This window comes from Eleutherodactylus coqui, chromosome 9 (genome assembly GCF_035609145.1).
Source record: "Eleutherodactylus coqui strain aEleCoq1 chromosome 9, aEleCoq1.hap1, whole genome shotgun sequence".
Taxonomy (NCBI): Eukaryota; Metazoa; Chordata; class Amphibia; order Anura; family Eleutherodactylidae; genus Eleutherodactylus; species Eleutherodactylus coqui.
Window position 1 is genome coordinate 112,160,539 of NC_089845.1, and position 24,467 is coordinate 112,185,005.

Sequence of the window (24,467 nt, forward strand, 5' to 3'; positions counted from 1 at the left end):
CCACCCATTCATTCCCACCATTGCAGGTATTGCTGCAGTTTTTTTAAGTCAAAGCCAGAAGTGGGTCCAGCAGTAAGAAGTATAGGTAATTTCTTTGTATTTCCCATTTCTTTTGAATCCATTTCTAGCTTTGTCTCTAAAAGCTACCACAAAAACTGCAGCGTTTTCCAAAAAACTTGTATGTAGAGTACTTATTTCAAGACATGGGCTTTTCGACAAACATCTGCAGGTTATCTTATATTACCTGCCACTAGCTGTGAAATACTGCCACCTTCAGGCTACTTGCAGAATCGTCACCTGTTATGTGACGTGCTCAAAAATACTTTCCTACAAACCTAAAATGAAGACATGCCCAATGATGATATTATACATTAGGTCACCAAGAAGCTTCATTGTAACATAAAGTATCATGGCTGTAGGCTTATAATGTACTCTTCATTTTCAGAAACAGATATTTCAGAATTCAAGGAACTTTCACAGTAACCTTTATTATTGTAATTTTCTAAATGCATCCCCTTTCCTTGTAACGTATGTTGTCCTCAGTGGGGTTTTACAAGTGTTTCTAAAAATAAGGATTATTTATTGTATGATAAAGAATTATAATAGGTTCTATATAATTTTCTATATCAATTCCTCTCAGTTTTTAAGATCTCTGCTTGCTATTATTGAATAGGAACCTTAAAGGGAACCTGTCACCTCTCTACAGCAGCATAAGTTATGGTACAGTTAGGGGTGGTGACAGGGCATTTTTTTATGCTCACCCGCTCCCTAGTATCAGCACTGTGACCTTCTGAAGACCGCACAGCACACGTAAATCTGACTGTTTTCAGACGGCTGTGCTCATGCTTTCTCATTGACTTATACAGAATACATCGTATTTTGTAACCTGTGTCACATACCATCAAACGCCACAGTTAAAGTCTAGTTATTAGAACTGTCATTTGCAATGAGCTGTAACAGCTGTGGCCGAGGATTTCTTCATCTCAGCGGGGAGTCCCCTCATCACTGAACACTGACAAGGGGACTTCCCGCGGGGATGAAGAATTCCTCTGCCACAGCTGTGGCACAGGAGCGCGATGTTCTCCCATTGCTTTTAATAGGGCCTGCGCTTCTGCAGCCCAATTGAAAGCAATGGGCTGCCGCCAACCCCTGCAGTGATTTTCGAGGAAGGGTTTTAAATATAAACCCTTCCATGAAAATCATCCCTAGAATCTGTAAAAAAAAATGAAAAATATATATACTCACCTCTCCTGAACTGCTCTGAAGTTCTTTCGGCAGACAGGGATTTTAAATCTCCGCCTGCTGAAAGGGCTGTGTCTGATTGGCTGAGTGCTCAGCCATTTATTGAATGACAGCTGAGCACTTCTTGTGATTGGTCCTTACCTCAGCCAATCAGAGGCAGTGCTCAGCCATTCATTAAATACAATGAATAGCTGCGTGCTGTGTCTGATTGGCTGAGTGCAGGGGCCAATCACAGGCAGCACTCAGCTGTCATTTAATCAATGACTGAGCGCTGCCTGTGATTGGCTGAGTGCTCAGTGAATCAGACACAGCCCTTTTACAGCCATTTTGAATGCCACCATCTTGGATTCAACTCTAATTTTTGAAATGGGAAGGTAGGTATGTGATATATCAAACTGACAGAGAATTTCACAAATAAAACAATGGTGTGCTTTATATTATCATACCTTTAATCACTCTCTAACATGTTTAACCCTTCCCTTACAGCTTGTATGCAAAATTGGATCACTTTCTGCCAAATCATTTTCATTCTACATGAGTGTTTCCACATTTTTGAGGCACCCTGTTTATTGTGGGCAATATAAATATATTGTTGCTTTTACATTTCAGCAGAAATGCAGAGATTTGAAAATTCTGGAAAACACCTTTAAAGAGTTAAATACTAGGTTAAATAGGACTTTACATTGCAAATATATACTTAAGGGCACGATTTAAATGAATAGGCATAAAGGTTCAATAGCAGTTCATACAACTGCCTTGGGGCCCAGCAATGCAGCTTCTTCTCCAGAACATTAATTTCCATAATACATCTAGCTGCAAAGACTTATTATGTGGATAACAATTAGGAGAGAATGACTGTATATAGATAAGACATTGTTAACAACAGTGAGGGCATTAATAATGTAAGCAGTCAAAATTACACATCAGTGTGCTAAAATTAATAATGATGAGTCCATATTATATAAGATATATATATATATATATATATATATATATATATATATATATATATATATATATATATATATATATATATGATGTTTTACACATCTTTGGACAATAGAATATAGAATGGAATAGATAAATTTCTAGTAAGATATATATACTTTATAACGTGTGGTGAAATTGATTACATTATTTAGGCATCACTCTGACCCCTGTGGTATAATACATTCTGAAATTGTGTATAATACATTCTGAAATTGACACATTGCTTATAAAGCAGTTTACTTTATTCATTTCATGAATTGGATTTTATTTAATTTATACAGTTGTTTCTATACAATTTACTATCTTGGCATACTATTCCTTGCCCTCAGTATTCTGAGATGCAGTCTGTGATGTCCCATATGCAGACTGACTGCAGGATGTAAACAGTCCCACTGAGGAGAACAAGTCTCACTTAGAAAAAAAGTCTTCCATTTTTTTTCACTTGGAAAGTTGTTCCAAAATTTGCGGTCTAGCATTTTTACCCTAAGCCAGATCCATTAAAGAAAATGTGTCATCATCTATAAGCACCATAAAACTAAGTTTGTAGGCTTATAAGATAGAGGCTGAGGAGTCTAGGGATGAGTTTTTTTTAAAACTTACCTGGCTCCCTGTTCCCTGTAAGTCGAAAGATGGTCTTTGCATCTGACTCATCTCTGTAGTCAGTGTGTGCACATAACCATACAGAACAGTGTGTGTCTTTCCTGTACAACGTGTATCCAGGTACAGCTTTTTGCCAGTGATTATAGTCCTTGATCCATGTCTCTGTTATTGCAACCAAATCCAAGTTATTCCTAGATTTGATCACCATTAGCTTTCAAAGCTTGTTGACTGAGCTAGGAGCATTAGTATGCATTATATAAAGAACACTGCTATTATATTTTCTTTAATTCTTAAGGACAACATCAACTCCATCTACCATTCAGTCAAACAACCACATCTTCATAATTGCCAACAAACATTTTGAATCTAACTGATTGGAGACATAAATCATCCCCATAAATTACATTTCTGTCCCCTTCATTTTAGTTTAACTCCCAGCAGTTTAGGATGAGCTCAGTTCGTTCTACAGGAAAAGGACATTACTGCTTTGGATGAACAAAGCTTGTTCTACTTTAAACGGCTGTAGCTCCAGTTCTAAGCAGAGATTCTTGGCTTTTAAATGCCAGCAAAAACAGAATGCTAGCGCTGATAGCACCGGAGGTACTGCCGTTTAAAGTGAGGTGGAGAATACTAAATTTACAGCTGTCAGGGTTCAATTATTGTGTTCAGAAGAGAGGGGGAGGGGGACGAGGAGGCAGCAGAGATTTGTGATTCTCCTGTCTCTCCTCCTGTCCCAGGGGAGGGGTGACATGGACTTTTCTTCATCTTATCACCTCCCATCAATCAGAGAGCATATTTGCTGTCTGATTGTTACATATAGGGGTCTTCTCCAGAAAAGGAGTGAAATGAGGAGGACTTGCTCAGCTATTCACTCCTCTACGCAATTTAACCTTGAATATGGCATCTAAATGCTTTTACAGAAAAAATATTAAAAACTTTTCTCCCTTTATGCACAGCTTTAAATAATGAATAAATAAAAGGAACAAAAAAAAAGACATAATTTGTATCACTACAGGAATAGTGACTCACACTATAAAATATTACATTATTTATCCAGCATGGTAAATTTTATTAGAAGAAAAAAACCCTAAAAAAGAAAATAGAAATGCAAAATAATAAAAAATCAAAAGGAAATTAATAAAAACTTCAAGTTGTCCTGCACAAAAACAAGCCCACATACAGCTCTGTTGACTGAAAAAATATTTTCAAAAAAATAAGAAAGTGTTTATATTGTGCAAAAGTAGTAAAACAGAGTAAAATCTCTCCAAGTTGGTGGTGTCATAATCATAATGATCCTTAGAATATTTATACCATATGGAGAACACCATAAATATAAATCCCAAAAAACAATGGTTAACCCCCAGCAAAAAACAACAACAATAAAAGTTATTAAATACATTATATGTACCCAAAATTGATTCCTATAAAAACTTGAACTCGTTGCACAAGATGCAAGGTCTTATACAGCTACATTGACATAAAGTTATGTCTGCTGGAACATAAATGGGGATACAATTTAATGGCTCTTGAGGCTAAAATTTGTTATGTGACTATGGGGTTAAAAATGCACTTAAGGAAATTTGTAAGCTTGAACTTGATGTCCAAACTGCTGTCAGCATATTATAGAGCAGGAGGAGCCGAGCAGATTGATATATAGTTTTATAGGGAAAGATTCAGCATATCTTGTATTTTACTCATTTAGATATAAGATATCCTGAATCTTTCCCCATAAAACTATATAGAAATCTGCTCAGCTCCTCCTGCTCTATAACATGATACCTGCGGTTTGAACAGCGTGTTCAAGCTGACAGATTCCTTTTAAGGAGACTAAATTCTACACCAAATATATTTACATAAGACATGAATTTAAAATCTGCAATAAAAAAGTGACATTTTTAGAAGGATTTTTCCAATAAAAATGCAACAGTTACATGTCTATTGAAAAGCTTCTAAATTCGACACTGTGGTGATATCACAAAAATGGGTAAAGATTTTTGTTTTCCAACTGTTGAGTAAATGATTGGTAAGAAGTTACACATACATGGTAAATTGTGGAATACAGAACATAACAAGCTGAACGAATGAGACACGTCCTCAGCTGGTCTACATAACGTACATAAAGTGTTGATTGTAAATTCCAGACTACATACTATAAAGAGCAGCACTAACCCATAAGTGACAGCGTAGACAGCGTTTAGCCAAGAGACAAATCCAATTGTACTCTAAATTTTATTATTTACAAGTAGGACGGAATGTAACAGGATGTAATCTGTCTGACACTTGGCTTCTGGTGCTGTACACTAAATTGACTAGACTAAGGGCTTTAGTACTGCACAAGATCACTACCAGCTGCGACACAGTTTAAATTAAAACCCAGACAAATCTACAGTCACAGATTACAAGGAGAGAACAGATCATCAGATGTTCTAATTTCGGAAACGACTTCCAATGCATCTGTGAAGATAAAGCCTAGAATATATAGCGCACACAGGAAGATACTTTTTTAATTTGTGCAACATTTTTTGTGGTTTTTATCATGGTTTTGCATTGACTAGATTTTAGCATTGACTAGATTTTACATGTTTAAGCTTTTTTATTATTGTTCTATTATTGTGCCCCCCCACACACAAAAATGCTCTGTTTGACTAGTCTCCTTAAGTGACCTTTACTGCTCATCTGTGCACATACTGGAGCTAGTCATAGACAAGACAGTACTTCCCAACCTTGTACCTACTGCTCATCTGTGCATGTACTGGAGCTAGTCATAGACAAGACAGTACTTCCCAACCTTATACCTACTGCTCATCTGTGCACACACTGGAGCTAGTCGTAGACAAGACAGTACTTCCCAACCTTATACCTACTGCTCATCTGTGTACGTACTGGAGCTAGTCATAGACAAGACAGTACTTCCCAACCTTATACCTACTGCTCATCTGTGCACGTACTGGAGCTAGTCATAGACAAGACAGTACTTCCCAACCTTATACCTACTGCTCATCTGTGCACGTACTGGAGCTAGTCATAGACAAGACAGTACTTCCCAACCTTATACCTACTGCTCATCTGTGCACGTACTGGAGCTAGTCATAGACAAGACAGTACTTCCCAACCTTATACCTACTGCTCATCTGTGTACGTACTGGAGCTAGTCATAGACAAGACAGTACTTCCCAACCTTATACCTACTGCTCATCTGTGCACGTACTGGAGCTAGTCATAGACAAGACAGTACTTCCCAACCTTGTACCTACTGCTCATCTGTGCACGCACTGGAGCTAGTCATAGACAAAACAGTGTTTCCAAACCTTGTACCTACTGCTTATCTGTGCACGTACTAAAGCTAGTCATTGACAAGACAGTACTTCCTAACCTTGTACCTACTGCTCATCTGTGCATGCACTGGAGCTAGTCATAGACAAGACAGTATTTCCTAACCTTGTACCTACTGCTCATCTGTGCATGTACTGGAGCTAGTCATAGACAAGACAGTATTTCCTAACCTTGTACCTACTGCTCATCTGTGCACGTACTGGAGCTAGTCATAGACAAGACAGTACTTCCCAACCTTGTACCTACTGCTCATCTGTGCACGTACTGGAGCTAGTCATAGACAAGACAGTACTTCCCAACCTTGTACCTACTGATCATCTGTGCATGTACTGGAGCTAGTCATAGACAAGACAGTATTTCCTAACCTTGTACCTACTGCTCATCTGTGCATGCACTGGAGCTAGTCATAGACAAGACAGTATTTCCTAACCTTGTACCTACTGCTCATCTGTGCACGCACTGGAGCTAGTCATAGACAAGACAGTAGTACCCAACCTTGTACCTACAGCTTATCTGTGCATGTACTAAAGCTAGTCAAAGACAAGACAGTACTTCCCAACCTTGTACCTACTGCCCATCTGTGCATGTATTGGAGCTAGTCATAGACAAGACAGTACTTCCCAACCTTGTACCTACTGCTCATCTGTGCATGCACTGGAGCTAGTCATAGACAAGACAGTATTTCCTAACCTTGTACCTACTGCTCATCTGTGCACGCACTGGAGCTAGTCATAGACAAGACAGTACTACCCAACCTTGTACCTACAGCTTATCTGTGCATGTACTAAAGCTAGTCAAAGACAAGACAGTACTTCCCAACCTTGTACCTACTGCCCATCTGTGCATGTACTGGAGCTAGTCATAGACAAGACAGTACTTCCCAACCTTGTACCTATTGCTCATCTGTGCATGCACTGGAGCTAGTCATAGACAAGACAGTACTTCCCAACCTTGTACCTACTGCTCATATGTGCATGCACTGGAGCTAGTCATAGACAAGACAGTACTTCCCAACCTTGTACCTATTGCTCATCTGTGCATGCACTGGAGCTAGTCATAGACAAGACAGTACTTCCCAACCTTGTACCTACTGCTCATCTGTGCACGTACTGGAGCTAGTCATAGACTAGACAGTACTTCACAACCTTGTACCTACTGCTCATCTGTGCACGCACTGGAGCTAGTCATAGACAAGACAGTACTTCCCAACCATTTTTTCCAGACATGAACAAAATTTCAAAAATCTCAATTTGTCTAAGTGCAGCACAAACCTTGCGAGTCTAGTGCCATACTCACTAAGGATAGATTGGTAAAAGGCCTTGACCTCCCAAACACCCATGACTACTATTTAGCAACATTTGTCTCTCAACTAGCCCCTTTGTGGAGGTCTGAAAACCAAAAACACTGGGTCCTTATCGATCTTCATCAGCATCTTTTATCTTGAACAAATCTTTACTCATAAATCCCTTGGGCATTGGCCTTTACCACCCTACGTCTCTCCGCTAACTTAAACTTCATTAAAAGTTTGGAAAAAAATCTATGGCCAATCAAAACCACAAAGCTCTCAGTAGACTGCATCATACTAGAGTTACTTCACTGTGCCATCCCATACTTAAATATTTCAAATTGGAGATCATTAGGTATCTCTACACTCAGACAACTATCATTGCGTGAATCTCTTGTTCCGTTTGAACAACTCAAAGTTCAATATCATCTGACCCCAGGGGACCAATTTAAAATATCTGCAAATATAGCATTTCCTACACATAAACCCCTACTTCTCCAGGACAATCCAATTATACTTCAAATATTTTCTAAAGGAACCAAAGGTTTAAAACCTATATATGCACTGCTACACGATTGTACCAGGTTCCAAAAAACAGAGAGGGAGTTGGGCCAAAAATTCAGCAACAGAGAGTAGAAGCAGGTCTTCTACCTGACCCACAAAGCACTCAAGTGTAGTACTCTATGATCTTTCACCTAATCCCACCAAAACTTCCAATTCTATTAGGAAAAATATTGGCATTATCGAATTTGGTTATTCTTAGACATTGGAAAAGTACTGACATTACAAATATAGGAGACACTATCACACTGAACAGTCAAACATATGTATATGAAAAAATATCAGAAAAACAACACAATTACATTTCTAAAATTCCAACATATATGGCGATCATGGATTTCTTGCAAGCAGTGTATATCTGGATGAGTGTCAACTATTTGGTAGAATCGTAAAATTCTACCAGATTGGAAATTATGACAATCTACAGGAGCCATACCCACAATTCTTTTCTTTGTTTTACCTCATACCAGTTATTTACCCACTTTTACCTTTAGACTTTTGTTCAAACCGATAAATGTTACATTCATCCTTTAGCTTACTATATGTCCCTTCAAAGGTTATAACTGTATTTTTGTAATTAAATGTGTTAATTTGTAAACAATCTGCAAATAAGATACATGGCATACCATCGGAAGACCGTCTGGGGAGCCAAAGAATAAATCAATCCAGAGAAGGTACTATATGATAATGAATGACAGGAATAAGCAGTGTCATGCGGGTGCTTTAAATGCCACATTTCTTGCAAGCAGCCCAGTCAGACACATGGGATGTTGTAGGAGTTGCTTGAGTGAATTGATCCCATATTCAGTCCAGAACAAGATTAAAATCCCCCATAAGTATTACTGGAGCTAGTTTAAGCATGAACACTTGGCCCAAACCATCATTAAAGGACCCAAAGGTCTGCAGGGTAAGTAGATACTGACTAATGTAAAAAGATGGCCATGAAAGGCTTCCTGAAGAATAAGAAATCTGATTTCAGGGTTATAAACAACAATCATCCCTTCTTTACCCATCTATCCCAACACTAGATAGGTCTATAGTCCATAACTTTTGCAACAGAGGGAGGTGCAAGACCTGCTACCAAAAAAACAGTAGTAAAAAATTAAAAGAAAAGGAAAACAGTAAAACTTAGAACTCCCCCTGTGAAGAAACAGAAATTGGCACCATGGAGATACTGACAGTCATAAGGCCATCATTAAAAAGGTAGTTTCCCTAGAAGAGCCTTAGGATGGGCTAAAGCGCACTCAAGAGGCCCACTGAGGAAAGTCACATAAGTTCTACAGTCGCCAAACCAGGAATAGAAATCAATACTGTTCCAGCCAGGTAATCACATCCCCTGGCTTCTCAAAAAAAAAAATAAGAACAGCTGTCCTTTATAACTTTCAGTTTGGTGGGATAAAGCATAGCATAAGTGATTTGCTTGGAACACAGAAATCTTTTTGCTTTAGCAAACTTCTGACATCATCTCTGTATGTCCAGTGAGAGGTCTGAAAATACTAGCACCTCCTGCCCCCAACTCTCAGAGGCTCCTGTTGATAGTTAAGTTCATGGGCCTTATCTATGTCCCGGTAGTTCAGCAATTTGGCAACAAATGTATGTGGAGAAGCTCCCTTTGGTGGAGCTCTAGCAAGAATATGGTGGCCCCTTCAACACACAGGAGAGGCGAGAAGAAGTCAGAGCCATACGCCTCTTTAAGGAGCAATTCCAAGAAATCACAAGGATTTTTTCCCTTGACCCCCTCCGGTAGACCTGGAAGTCTACTTAATGTTACATCTGCGAAAGATGTTACTCAGATGATCTAGCTTCTTCTTCTACGCAGTAGAGACAGAGTCTACAGTTTGTACCTGAGCCCAAAGTGGCACAGTAGCATCCTCTGGGCCAGAGACATGGGTTTCCACCTCAGTAGTATGCTCCTTCAGAGAATGGATATCCACATGTAGCAGTCTGAGGTCTGACTGTAAAGCTTGGATCTTCTAAGTAAGCACTAAGTTGCACTCCGCTATTGCTTTTATGACATTCATAATAGCCTGGCCGCAAGATGGTGCCAGCGACTTAGCAATAAATTCCTGAGAGTTGGTAGGTACAGTGGGTTGAGAGTCCACCATAGAACTGGATTGTGCAAACTGCTGTAATTTGTTAGTAATCTTGGTCTGTTTTGATGGGCTCATCAAGGGGGTATAGAGGCAAGTAGAAGGATGAAGAATAGATAGTGAGCTAGCTGCAACACAAGCAATTTCACAGGGGAGCTCACAAAAGATACTTAGTTAACACATCACTAGCAGAGTCTCAGGTGTAACCAGACAGAATAATAGTTGGGGATACACATATTTCTGCAGTTATCTGTTGCAATATAAAAATGGTCCACTAAATGGCAACAGAGTGTAACAAATTCTTCAGACTGTGAAGTAATATCATCCAAACTAATATTGGGATACAGATAATCTGGCAGGGCACTTTAAAAAAAAACGTAGGACAAAGTTCCCAGTGGTACAGTGCGCCCTGGGTTAAGTTGTACAGTACACTCACCACTAGGTAATACTTCTCTTTCCTGCTGCCCTACAATCCATAGACTCCAGTATTTACAGCGGGGCGGATTCTGGAAGCAACCAGCCTGGCAGGGGACCCAGAGCACTAGTTGCTACTGGAGGGCATCTAGAAAATGGCAGCGCCTTTGGGAGATACCTCAGGATCCGCGAGCATACAGAGGCTGCAGAAAAGTTAACTCAAGGCCTCCCTGCTGCAGCCATAGTGGCACAGGAAGTAGCAGGGCTTCAAGGACTGCAGGCAAAGGGGATTACACCAGCAGATCATCTTCAAAGCGCCCGTGGAGCAGCTGCAGAGCAGGAGCGTCCCTTTTGGGTCACTAGCAGAACAGGAGTTCCAGGGTCCCACAGTCAGCAGTGGCACCCAAGGAGCACCTTGTGGGTGAAACTATGGCAGCATGACAGATGGCAGCTGGCAGTTTCTGCATGCCTCCTCCCGGATGCAACACTTGGAAAGCCTGCAGCAGGTGATCCCATTTGGACAGCTGAGCAACATCTGCCACTGAGCAGCAGGAATAAAGGCACGGGATGTCAGGAAGGTGCACAGATTCAGTACTTCTCCCCACCCTCCACATCGGCAGGTGACATACTTTAGGTCGAGGTTTTAGGGCTTCCAGTAAAAGTCCTGTAAAGCGTCCCACTTGCCTCACATAGGATCCAAATGGAGCAGGGTAAGTCCCTTGGTATTCTCAGGCAGGGAAGATGTCAATATGTCAATAAAATCTGTCAATATGACATAGGGTGAGGTTGGATAAGGAACAGTAATAACAGAGGAGCCAGAATATGTGTCCTGTCAGCTCATCAGGAAGGCATTGTACGGTAATTTGTGGTTTACAAACTAACTTTTTCACTACATTAAAGGAACACAGCATGATAGAGATCCATCTGATGACAAGCTTGTCTTTTTGCAATCATGACCAGCAAAACTGTCAATGCAACTATTTGGCCCGAAAACAAGAACGGTCCAGCCTTTTCTAGATACTGTTATTCTTGACACATATGTCCTTTATATTTCCCTCCGATTCCTTATGCAGAGGAAAATTCCCCAAAGTGGCCCTTCGAGCCTTAGAAATGTACAATCAACCAGGAACAGATGGTATCCTTACCAAGTACCTAAAGACAGCTGTGGGAAGCTGATGTTGTACTGATAGACACATCCTCTCTTTATGTGTTTTGTCTGAGTACATTTAATAGAATATATTTGTGGTAATGAAAGTTACGGAAAAATCAAAGCCAATGTCCAAATGGTAGAGTTAAATTTCCATAGTTGTCATTGTGTTGGCTGTGATCAAGGTTTCAGCTCTAATATGAAAGAACACGGAAACAAGTGTGAATACGAGACTGATATGGAATATTAATAGAGCTACTATTATGGAAAATTATTGCACATCACCAATACATCTGGCCTGTATGATAATAAACCACATGCAGCCAAGTCAAGATGCAAGGTCCAAACTTAAAGGAACAAACCAGGAAAAATGGATATACTGTGTTGTGGCTAGAGCAGTGCCTGAAGGTGCAGCGCATGACTTCTATCTCCGATGTATTTTGAATCTCTAAAGGTGGCTTTACATGGGACAACTATCATCCAAGCTGTAACTCGATAGAGCCAGTGTGACAGTTGTTCCATCAGAATAATCCCTGGATCACGAACCTTCTGAAGTAATCAGTGACTAGAACATGTAATATTGTTACACTCAAGAAAGGCGTCCAGGACCCTCTTGTACTCTATTAGTGAGTTCACCATCTCCTCATCCTCAGGCAGAAAGTTCCATAGTTTCACTGCTCTTACAGTAAGGAACTCCCTTTTATGTTGGTGTAGAAACCTTCTTTCCTCTAGACGTAGAGGGCGCCCCCTTGTTACAGTCACAGTCCTGAGTATAAATAGATGATGGGAGAGATCTTTCATGCAGCTTATCAGTTCATATGAAAAAAATATCCTATGTGTATAACCTTGTAGTCCTATAATGAAGCTGTGTGCTGTCTGTGGATGCATCATGTAAATGGAGCTGATCAAGTGCCAATTAACTTACAAAAAATGTCATCGCTTGCAAATGGAGACAATGGTGGGTGTCAAAGGCGGTACACATAATGGGCGCTATTCAGGCAAACACCTGGAAATGGATCTGACAGACATATAGTCTGCAGTGATGGTGCCACCTATCTGTGGATGGCGGACACTGAAATAGTTGGAGCTGCTCGTGCTGGTCAGATGTTCAAGCAATCCTCTCTACTGGTGGTCTATCGAGGGTGTCCTGAGCCTGGTTGCCTTGTGTGCATGCCCTCACACATCCACTGGTACCAACACCTCTGTTAACAGTCTGGCCAGAATGGCCCAGGTGGTGGGGAATTCATCGATATGACCATCAAGCTTTTTGCATGCCAATAATGTGCCCCTCTCAAACTCTTAACTGGGCAAAATTGCTTCAATTGCGTCATAGAGGCGTCTAGTGGTAAACAAGCTCTACACAAGCAGCCTCTGAGAGCCTTTTTATAGGCCAAGGGTAGAACCACTTTTAGGGCCTCATGTAGCAAGACTGTTCCTCTAATCACAACACAACTCTGCCTGAGATGTACCGTAACTGCATGCTGCATTTTGAAACAAAACAATTCCTTCTAGGTGCTTGTTTTTATTTTTACACAGAGTGCACATATAGTACATACTTGGGCCCAATGTCCACGAGCAGATTTTAATTATAGAATCCGTCCTGCGTGGGAGATCTGCAGCTCTGGGTGCCCATAGGCATGCATTAGCATCCGCAAGACAATTTAGAACATGCGGATGTGATTTTTTTCCCGGCATGCGGATCACACACTTGGGAAGAAATCGCAGCATGCTCCATTTTTCTGCATCATTAGAAACTATCCGATCTGCGGCACAGCCACAGCTGTCACTGTGGATGTGCTGCGGTTCGGCGGGAAAGCAGAGGATTTAGAAAAAAAAAACGAATTGCACTGCGCATGCATCCGACACGTCGCTGGCGTATCAGGATGCATCCGCCATGCTGAAGAAAGATTCGTCCGGCACGGAGGAGACCCACTCTGGATCTGGACGGGTAAGAAAATGTCTTCTTCTGTCCATGTCTGCGGGCACGGCTGGATTCTGCTGCGGGATTCAACAGTGGAATCCGAGCGTGCAAGTGGACATTGGGCTTTAAGCCGAGGGCCATATAATAGTAATATAGTAACATAGTTTGTAACATAGTTTGTAAGGCCGAATGAAGACAATGTCCATCTAGTCCAGCCTATTTATCCTCCTGTGTTGTTGATCCAGAGGAAGGCAAAAAACCCCAAGAGCAGAAGCCAATTAGCCCTTTTGGGGGGAAAATTCCTTCTCGACTAGAAGGAATCAGACTAGAGCCCAGGGGCGAAAAAGGCAGTGACGGCTCAGATGTTGCTTCTTGATTTCCGCCACTACTACTAGCAGAAATGCACCCCTTCCGCTGTAATATGCTATTGTATAGTATGCTGTGTGCCACCCCTCCATGCACCCTACCTCTTCTGTCTTCCCTGCATGCAGTATAACAATGTACTGTACAAGTAAGACGTAAGTAGCTGAGGCAAGGGCATAGTGTACACGTCTTATAAAAGCTCTATCCTTTCAGAACAGCTGATATCGTGATACAAAAACATTATTTTTCTCCCATTTAATTGCTGCAGCCCTTTAAACACAGCTGCCCCAGGCACCTACCCTCAGGTGCCTAGTGGCAAATATTGCTCTGTGTATATGTCTAACATTTCTAAAGGTGATCATTAGAATTTTTAGCCAGATATATGGCGAAAGAGTGCCCTTTTGGCATACACTGAGTCAGTAATTGCCTGCATACATTTGCCTAGACTGTACTGAAAGCTTAGTCCACTGTGTTTTTCAGTTGAAATGTATGCAAAAAAAATCCTGAAACATATGAAGTGAATGACCAATAGATGTAGATGTGTACTGTAGGCATACAGTTATATGTGTCTGGGGCTTATGTTGGGTGGACAGATTCAAACTATGTAGCATTTTGTTACTTCTGTTACTACATGTCTGTTTTGATAAATAAGGGAGATACATCAAAAGTAGAGATGAGCGAGCACGCTCGGATAAAGCAGTTACTCGAGCAAGCATCGCTGTTCTCGAGTAACTGCTTACTGTTCCGAGCAGGCTCGGGGGGGGGGGGGCAGCGGGGGTGAGCGGAGGGTAGAGAGAGATCACCCCCGCTACCCCTCGCCACCCCCCCGAGCCTGCTCAGACCAGTAAGAAGTTACTCGAGAAGAGCGATGCTCGCTCGAGTAACTGCTTTATCCGAGTGTGCTCGCTCATCTCTAATCAAAACCTATTATTACTACCCTTCCAAAAACAGCATAGTTAACTTTAAAAGTTAAAAACAGACTGAAAGACTAAAGAAAGAGTTCATTGCAAGGAATTTGAGCAGTAGCCAGATATTGAATTTCTCTCCAGGCTAGAACACCATTTTCAAGTGATAAATACATTCTGGAATAATGCCTCGCACACTTGCTGTGCGCCGTAAATGCTGTATAGATAAGCTCATTGAAATTGTTTTCTTGCATTCTCACTTACTGATTGAATATAACAATCAGGCAAGAATCATGCCATGTATGAAGAGATGCATTAACCCCTCAAGGGCTGAATCAATGTTGGCCTTAAAGGGGTTTTACAGGACCTTAGAAAACAATACCAGACTTAAAATTGTGTAAAATAAAGCAAAATGAATAGTTGCCTGCTCCAGCGACACCCTGTCCAGTGCTGAAGCCCCGACGCTCAACGCTCAGAACCCAGAAGAAGCAGGTTGGTGGTCACGTGCTGTTCATGGTGCATGTGATTGCTCAGCGGTGATTCTTCCATGGTCACTGAAACCTGTGATTGATTGAGCGGTCCTCTACACAATATACGGTATGTGAGCACCCACTGACTTCTTCTGGGTTCTGAGTGTCGATCACTGATCCAATGCTGAAGTTGGTGAGTCTTCTTTTTTTTTTTAATTGTACATAATTTTAAAGGGAACCTCTCACCTCCCTACAACACCATAAATTATGTTTAGGTGCTGTTAAGAGAGATGACAGAGAGCCGGCCGGGGTGATGTATTTCTTATGCTTACCCTCTCCCTGGTTCCTTTAGACAGACACACCACAGGAACCAGGGAGCAGGTAAATATAAAAAATACAGCACCCGACTCCCTGTTACCTCCTCTAGCAGCACCCTAACTTACTTTATAGTGCTGTAAGGAGGTGACAGGTTCCATTTACGCCTGGGATTTTTTTTATTTAAGGTTCCAGAACATCCCCTTAACCCCTTAAGGACCAGGGTGTTTTGGTCCTAAAGGACCACACACTTTTTAGGGATTTTACCCATGTGGTGGTTTTACTGTCCTATGTTTTTTTTCTTCAGCTATCAAAATTATTTTTATTGCGTTTTTTGTCCTATGACATATAGGGCTATTTTTTATATCTTTTTCACTGAGTTTTTTTTCTGTTTGAATAGGTCTAAATTAAAAAAAAAAAAACTTTTATAGCTTTTTAAAATTGTATATCTTTAAAATTTGTATATTTACATTAAAAAGAAAGTATGGGAATGGGTTCCTCATTTTGTTTCGGATGTTTTAATATATAATTTGTAGAGTCTTAGACTACAGGGTGCATATAGCGACGGTTTTGGTTGGCGTCGATGGTTGGCCATGTTTTTAAAAATTTTATTCTGTTATTATTTTAAACTTATTTGTGTAACTTTTTTTTTTACTATCTATGTTCTTCAGGTCGAATGACCTCTGGGGGTCATTCACATTGTCTTTTTATTTTATTTTATACTTTTCCACTGTAGCTGGAGCATCCATAGGAGCCACAACCATAGAAGCCCCAGTTACAAGTAAAAACATCCACTTGTAGTGACATCAGTTACTAAGAGAGCTGATCAGGGTCTGCTAAGACCCTGAAGCTGTGCTGTAACAGGGGGCACCCGGCAGTCATGCAATTGCAGGGTCGCTTAGCGGGAAAAAACACTTCCGCTTTCTCTTTTTAGTATATAGCGCTCATTGAGTGCTCTGTAGCCTGGAAAGGAGAAGTCAGAAGTGGTTAAAAACTACTTCTCCCTTCAGGTCTGGGTGCTCAGCTGTGTCTGACAACCAAGAACCCGATCTGCACCTGCGTGATTGCAGGAGCAGAGGCTTTAATGCTGTGCCGTACTTTTATTATCGGCCTGGATTGAAGCACAGGACCAAGTGCCATATATTTACCACGCTTGATCCTTAAGAGATTAAGGACTACTGGAGTTCCTTTGTTTGTGCTTCTCAATATTCTATTAGGCATAACTTTTTCTAATTTAAGGTCTACATAGCTGTATATGGTCTCGTTTTTCGTAGAATGAGTTTGGGCTTATTCACATAGGCGAGAATCTCAGTCGAGTTTTGGGTGATGCAAGACACATAAAACTCGCACAAATATGAAGCCCGTTTCTTTTGACTGGACTTGTTCACATGAACGATTTTTTCCTTGCAGCTCGTTCTATATTTGGGTGTTCTCGTGGAACACCTCGCCAATTGTTTTTAATGGGACCTTAAAAGACATTGCATGGCACTTGTATGTCGTGTGATGTGAGTGCGATGCAATGCTTACCACTGAAATCAATGCGAAGCACTTGCGATCTTTTGACATGTATGAAACATGCGCCTGAGCACCACAGTTTCCCAAAAATGATGCGGGCCGTTGTCAATAAAAAAAAAACACCTCGCAACCGCATGAAAAACACACGCTGGCAAGCAAAATATCGGGCCAAGTTTCTTAGCCCGATATCATGCTCGCCCCTCTGAATGCAGCCTTATGAATTATTTTTCATTATTTTTGGTTACATAAGTTAATGTTTACTTTTTGTTTTTTAGAATAGTGTAATGCATAAAAAATGCAATTCTGCCCTCCTTCTTTGGGCATTTATTGCAGGGAAGGAAGCCGCCTCACCCACGGATGGATCTAATTCCAAAACACAAGATCCCTTCCAGCACTCACATGAAGTTAAAAACAAAACTTTTATTACAGTATCATTAAAAAAAAAACCTCATAGAAGCAGATGGAGAAAAAGGGGAACAATTTACATGTTTCAAGCCCCAGTCTTCTTCTATAACTATGTTTTTAAGAATAGTATCATAAAAGTTTTGTTTTTAACTTCATTTGATTGCTGGAAGAAATCAGGGACTTATCCAAAATCACAGCAAGTCTGAAATAAAAGTAAATAGTAAAAGTAATGTTATATGTTAGAAAACTAATATGAACATATTAGCAGCATTTACTGTAGCCTGTGAATTGCCGATACTCACAATAATCAGTACAAGCCCCTCCAGCTCCAAAAGCATCACAAACTCATTTTTTTAAAGTCTCCTTTTTTTACGGACTGTCTGAGAATTCACAGACAGTTGACAACCCTGTAGCCAAATCTATGTATACTGGCAGATGAATGTCCACTTCCTCTCCAGCACCCTATCAAAATGCTGCCATGCACACAACCTCTAAGGACATCATTATAGTTGTTACTCAACTTACTACATAACATAGGCTGCTTATTACCTTTTTAATGGATGTCTATTAACTAACTTAAGACAAAAGAGAATGTTTTTGGACTTTTTCTGCTTTTTTAAATAAGTGCTGACATTTGCTATTCTAGTAAAGACGAGACCGCAGATAAACACTGTAACGTTGTATTCATAGAGTTAGATATTTTATTCTTTTGTAATCTAAATACTGTAGTGGAGGAAGATATAAAGTAAACTCATTATGCCTTTAATATGTATTTATTTTACATTATATTAATGTAACCAAGTAAAAACCTCTGGTGAAAATTCCACTGCACTAAAAAAGTTAATGGTCGTTGTGATTAAATTTTGCACCTATGCTGTAATTTTTAGTTCTCTGTTTATAACATATGTGTTAATAAGTGATGCATGAGCATGAATGACTATAAATTATAATATTTTATGTTGTCATAAATGTAAAAATATAAAGAATATTAATAATTACATAAAAATATTCTAAAAAGAAAACTAAAAATAATGTATAGGTGATCTGGTAAAAGCATATGATAAATTAACTAAATAGTCGACGAAATGCAATAACCATAAACTGCCATAATGAAACATAGTATAACCAAGTTGTAAGCTATAATAAAAAAGAGACATCTTTAAGAGCCACTAATATTGATTTTTTTTACCTTATAAATCTGTAACATGTCCTTGTTATGTTCCTCTTCATTTTCATGTTTCTGATTTTTGCCCACACGGAAACTGCCAGCGTATCTCCGTGCTCGAAGTGGAAACAGGAACTGCCTCCACATTGGGAAAGCACGGCCTGGTAAGCACTAGGCCTTTCTTCGTTAGAGAAATCACAATAATTGAATATGCTGTAGAGTTCTCCTGTGAAAACGATGAAGTGAAGATCAAATCTCAGCAGTCGGCATGGTGGATAATCTTCTACTAATACATTGCTGCCAAAAAGGATGCTCACATTTTGCCAGCTCTTTTGTTTCTGTGTTTACAGACATGATGAAGGCATAAGGGATTATCTTGCAGCCGATGTACCAGTGCCTTACTTACTCTGGGAGCATTAGTAAAGTGTTCCGGCTTACAGATTAAAGCTATTACATTGAATGCCTTGGTCTAGTAAGGCTGGCCACAAAAAGAGAAGATTGCACAATGTCTACAAGAAGGCTAGATGGTAGGCGACCATGCACGCAATACTAGCAAGCAATTGTGTTTTTACCTTCTAAATCTAAACCTCATCGTGAGCGCCATGAATCCCGGCTTCTCCGTTTCTCACTGATGTGACTCTATGCAGGCAGATGGCCCATTCTACAATATAATCCTTTCTGCCTCAGTGAAAATAACATTTTAGATGAATTAATGGAGGGTTAGTCGGCAAACTTCTAATTATCACTGCTCTCAATGCAATCTTGTATTATGAGATGGATTCATACTGACAGTTCACTGTGCTTTCCTCATCAACATTTGTATTCTTTGTCTTCCAAATATACTGCACTCAGCGGGTAAATATCATTTAGGAAGGGAAAACATTTAGCGGGCATGAAAACAGTTTTAATTCCAATAAAGAGCCTATTGAAGGTTATTCTCTCAAACCTACGAAGTAGAAAATTCTGTGTGCTACGAGCTATACTTTACAAAGTCAATAGGAACCACAGTGAGCTGAATACAGACTAGCCCCCCCTAGTGGATGCAGCAGTCACAGGCAATCTGACAAGTAGAGAAAGACATTATAACATGGTACCTTGTATTAAAAAGGGGCACTCTCAAAATTTTGCTTATAGAGCAAATTCTTGTAGGTTTATGCCATCTTTTTAACCCCTTAAGGACCAGGCTGTTTTGTATGGTAACCCCTTAATGACGTGGCCTTTTTTTTTTTCCTTCCATTTTCGTGTTTTCCTCACCCCTTTGAAAAAAATGTAGCTCCTTTATTTATCCATCGATGTAGCTGTATAAGGGCTTATTGTTTGCGGGTCGAGTTGTATTTTTCAATGGTAGTATGTAAGGTACCATATATTGTACTGAAAAATGTTTAGAAAATTCTAAGTGGAGTAAAATGAAAAAAAAAAAACGTCATTCCGCCATCTTTTGGAGCATCTTGTTTCTACGCTGCACAAACGGCAACAAAAATCACGTGATAACTTTATTCTATGGGTCAGTACTAGAGATGAGCAAGCATGCTCGGATAAGGCAGTTACTTGAGCGAGCATCGCTCTTCTCGAGTAACTGCATTCTCATCCGAGCAGGCTGGGAGGGGGGGGAGGAGGGTGGCGGGGGGTGAGCAGGGATAACGGGGGGGGGGGGGGAGAATGAATATATATATAAATTTTATTATAATACTTTAGAATACCTATATGTTCTATGCATCATAACGCTTTGTATAGAAAATGCAGAGGTGGCTACGAGGGTATCCTTTGTTAACCAAATTGTCAGTGGCATTATTGGCATTAGAAGGCTGCGATGGTGGCTATAAATTACAGATACCACCATTTCCCACGGCTGGATACCTAATTACTGTAGACTTCCGTAATTGTACAGTGCCAAGTAAAGGAGATGTCCCGAGGCAGCAAGTGGGTCTATACACTTCTGTATGGCCATAATAATGCACTTTGTAATGTACATTGTGCATTAATTATGAGCCATACAGAAGTTATAAAAAGTTTTATACTTACCTGCTCCGTTGCTAGCGTCCTCGTCTCCATGGAGCCGACTAATTTTTGGCCTCCGATGGCCAAATTAGCCGCGCTTGCGCAGTCCGGGTCTTCAGCAGTCTTCTATGGAGCCGCTCGTGCCAGAGAGCGGCTCCGTGTAGCTCCGCCCCGTCACGTGCCGATTCCAGCCAATCAGGAGGCTGGAATCGGCAGTGGACCGCACAGAAGAGCTGCGGTCCACGAAGGTAGAAGATCCCGGCGGCCATCTTCAGCAGGTGAGTATGAAGACGCCGGACCGCCGGGATTCAGGTAAGCGCTGTGCGGGTGGTTTTTTTAACCCCTGCATCGGGGTTGTCTCGCGCCGAACGGGGGGGGGGGTTAAAAAAAAAAAAAAACCCGTTTCGGCGCGGGACATCTCCTTTAAGGCTTAAATATCAGCACTATATGTTTATGATGGTGTGTGTGGAAAGGAGTTAGATATTTCAGCTTTGGTTTATTTGTGTTCATGAAGTTTTATCTATATTTTTAAGAAGATTCATAGCTACAGTACTGTGCAAAAGTCCTAGGCAGATGAGGAAAAATGCTTTAAAGTATAAATGCTTTCAAAAATAGAAGTCTTAATAGTTTTTTTGGCAATTAATAAAATGCAAAAATAAATGAACAAAAACAAAATCAGTATTTGGTGTGACTAGCCTTTACCTTCAAATACAGCAACAATCCTTCTGGGTACACTTGCACTCAGTTTTTGAAGTAATTTGACAAAGTGGTTGTTCTAAATATCTTGGAGAACCAACCACAGATCTTCTATGGATGCAGGCTTTCTCAAATCCTTCTGTCTCTTCATGTAATCCCAGGCAGACTCAATGATGTTGAGATCAGGGCTTTGTGGGGCCATATCATCACTTTTAGGACTCCTTGTTCTTCTTTATGCTAAAGATAGCTCTTTATGACATTGGATGTATGTTTGGTGTCATTGTCCTGCTGCAGAATAAATTCTTACTTTGCAATATTTTTTCTACACCTGCCTAAAACATTTACACAGTACTTTATATCAAAAAGTATAGTGAACAATATTTGGGAGATGTTTAAGTGACAAAGTTAAAAGAGGGCCTGCAGAGTAGTCAAAAAGAGTTGATAAGTTCCTGGGACCTCACTATGAGCCTCTAGGAGACATAGGAGGTGCCCCACCTGAGAGAGACGCTGCTATTGCTGGGATATCTACCTCAGCAACAGCTTAGTGATTGGTGCTTTGGTTGCTTAGCAAAACTAGAGCCCGCATGGGAAAACAATTTGAAGTGTGCGTATGTTGTCAGTTGGGAATTGGAGATTGGGAGCAGAAGAGGGCAGACAGAAAGACAAGAGCACGAGGGGAATATGGTGCGGTGAGACAGCGAGTGTGTCATCAGAAGAGATAGAGGGAGGAAGAACAGAGAGTAGTGGAGTTTCTCCTCCATCCTGAGTAAGGAAATCGGAGCCAGTCAGAAAGAGAGGTCATCATATTAGTTAGTGTTACCCCCCCTTGAGCAGTTAACTAACAGTGGAATATAATTTACCCTGCACAAGCCCTTCCAGCCTGTCGCTGACAGCCCCAGACAAAGTAAAGGGAAAATCTTTATTGTATCCAAATAACCTTCACCCTGAGAGAAGTAAGAATTCTGACACTGTCAATGTAGATACAAATGTAACTGTTGTTGTTATCATTGCTCCCAAATCCACAAGAGTCTCTATGACCTGACATTACATAATAAACTGCATGCCTTCAGTTTACTGACATCCAATTGGACTGGTCTCGCTATTTCATTACCATAAGTAAGGTTTATCTCATATAAAGGCATTGGCGTCACATACAGATATCAGCAATCAGTACCTAAGCTACGCAGAGACTCTTACCAGCTGCCTGCTGCGCGAATCGCCATATCTGTCAGAGTAGCTGCCACTGTGACTAAGTGTAAACTAACACTACCTACCTGAGCTACCTCTGGCTCGCTGCAGAGACCTACATCTAGTAGGGCATTGGACCTCTTTTGGCCTTTAGAATTTCAGGAATTTATCGTGGTGTGCATCCACAGGCATCAGAGGACACAGGGTGTGCCAAGAAAACATTACCCCACACCATTTCGCACACTATTACTCCACCTCCACCGACCTGCACCATTGATACCTGATAGGAAGGGTTTATCGATTCAGGCTGCTTGTTCCATGTTCTGACCCTCCCATCAGCATGGTGCAAGATAAATCTAGATTCATCTGACCAGATGATGTTTTTCAATCTTTGCACTATTTTGCCACTGGAGTCTTGCATTTCTGTTTATCTTAGCAGTGGCAATCGAACCGGTCACCTACTGTTATAGCCCATCCATGCTAAGGAACGACGAGTTGTGTGTTGTGACATGCAAGTTGGAGCAACCCTGTTGTATTCAGCTGCAGTTTGCTTAACTGGGCACTACATGTTTGGCAGAACAATCCTTGGCATCCTCCTCTGGTCCTTGTCAACAAGTTGTCTACATCTGCAGGATCCATTTTCACTGGATGCTTTTCCTTGATCACATCATTCTTGGTATATTTTCAATGCCATTACACAAGGTTAGCAGTTCCAAAACAGATGTGAAACCATCTTATGGCTTGTCATGTATGAGATGTGTCTTCTCTTAGGGTGGACATCCACTGGCGTTATTTTCTCCACTGCGCTGTGAGAGTAAAGTTAAAGTCTTGCAGCGCAGTGCGAGAAAAAAAACGGCATCACGCCGGGATATCGCCAGTCTTTTCAATGGGGCCAGCGACAGCAGCGCTAGCCCCATTGAGAAGAGATGGAGAATGCCGGGGACTTCTGCCACAACTGTGACAGCTGTGGCAGGAGTTTCCTTTATCCCTGCAGGGACTGCGGGGATGAAGGAATCCTCTGCCACAGCTGTGACAGCTGTGACAGCTATGGCAGAAGTCCGCGGCATTCTATCCCATTGCTTTCAATGGGATCGGCACTGCTGCCGATCCCATTGAAAGCAGTGGTTTCTGCCAAGCCCCGCTGTATGATTATCGGGGAAGGGCTTGAAATATAAGCCCTTCCCCGATAATCAGCAATAAATGTAAAAAAAAAAAAATTTCTCACCTCTCCGGCGCTCAGGCGTGTCCTCCGGCTGGCTCCACTGCACTGCTATGAAGCTCTTTCAGCAGTTGGGGATTTAAAAATTCCCACCTTCTGAAAGGGGTGTGCTGATTGGCTTAGGGCTCAACCAATAGCAGCTAGTGCTTAGCTATTGGCTGAGCGCTCAGCCAATGACACATAGCCCTGGCGTCTTTCTTGCGCTGCGAGGCGAGAGTTTTCTTGTGCTCTCGCAGCGCAAGAAAGAAAATATCGCTAGTGAGTGTCCACCCTTAGGGTGGCTTCACACGAGCGTGTTTTTGTGCGTGCATACGCACAAAAATGCACTTGTATTTGCAACATTGCATTCCCTATGGTGCATGCACATGTCTGAGCTTTACAGGCGTGTGCCTGCAAAGATAGGACATGCGTGCACCATTCGGAATGCACGCATTGTTTTCAATGGAGCCGCGGCTGCTGCCACACACGTGTGGTCAGTAAGTAGGATAAAAGTGTTTGTTCCTGCTACAGTCAGGGGTGAAATGGGCTGCAAGCCATAGAGAGGTCTAGTGAGAGGGACCTGGGCTGTGGGAGCCAGAGACAGGTCCAGTAAGAGGGACCTGGGCTGTGAGAGCCAGAGACAAGTCCAGAGAGAGAGACCTGGAC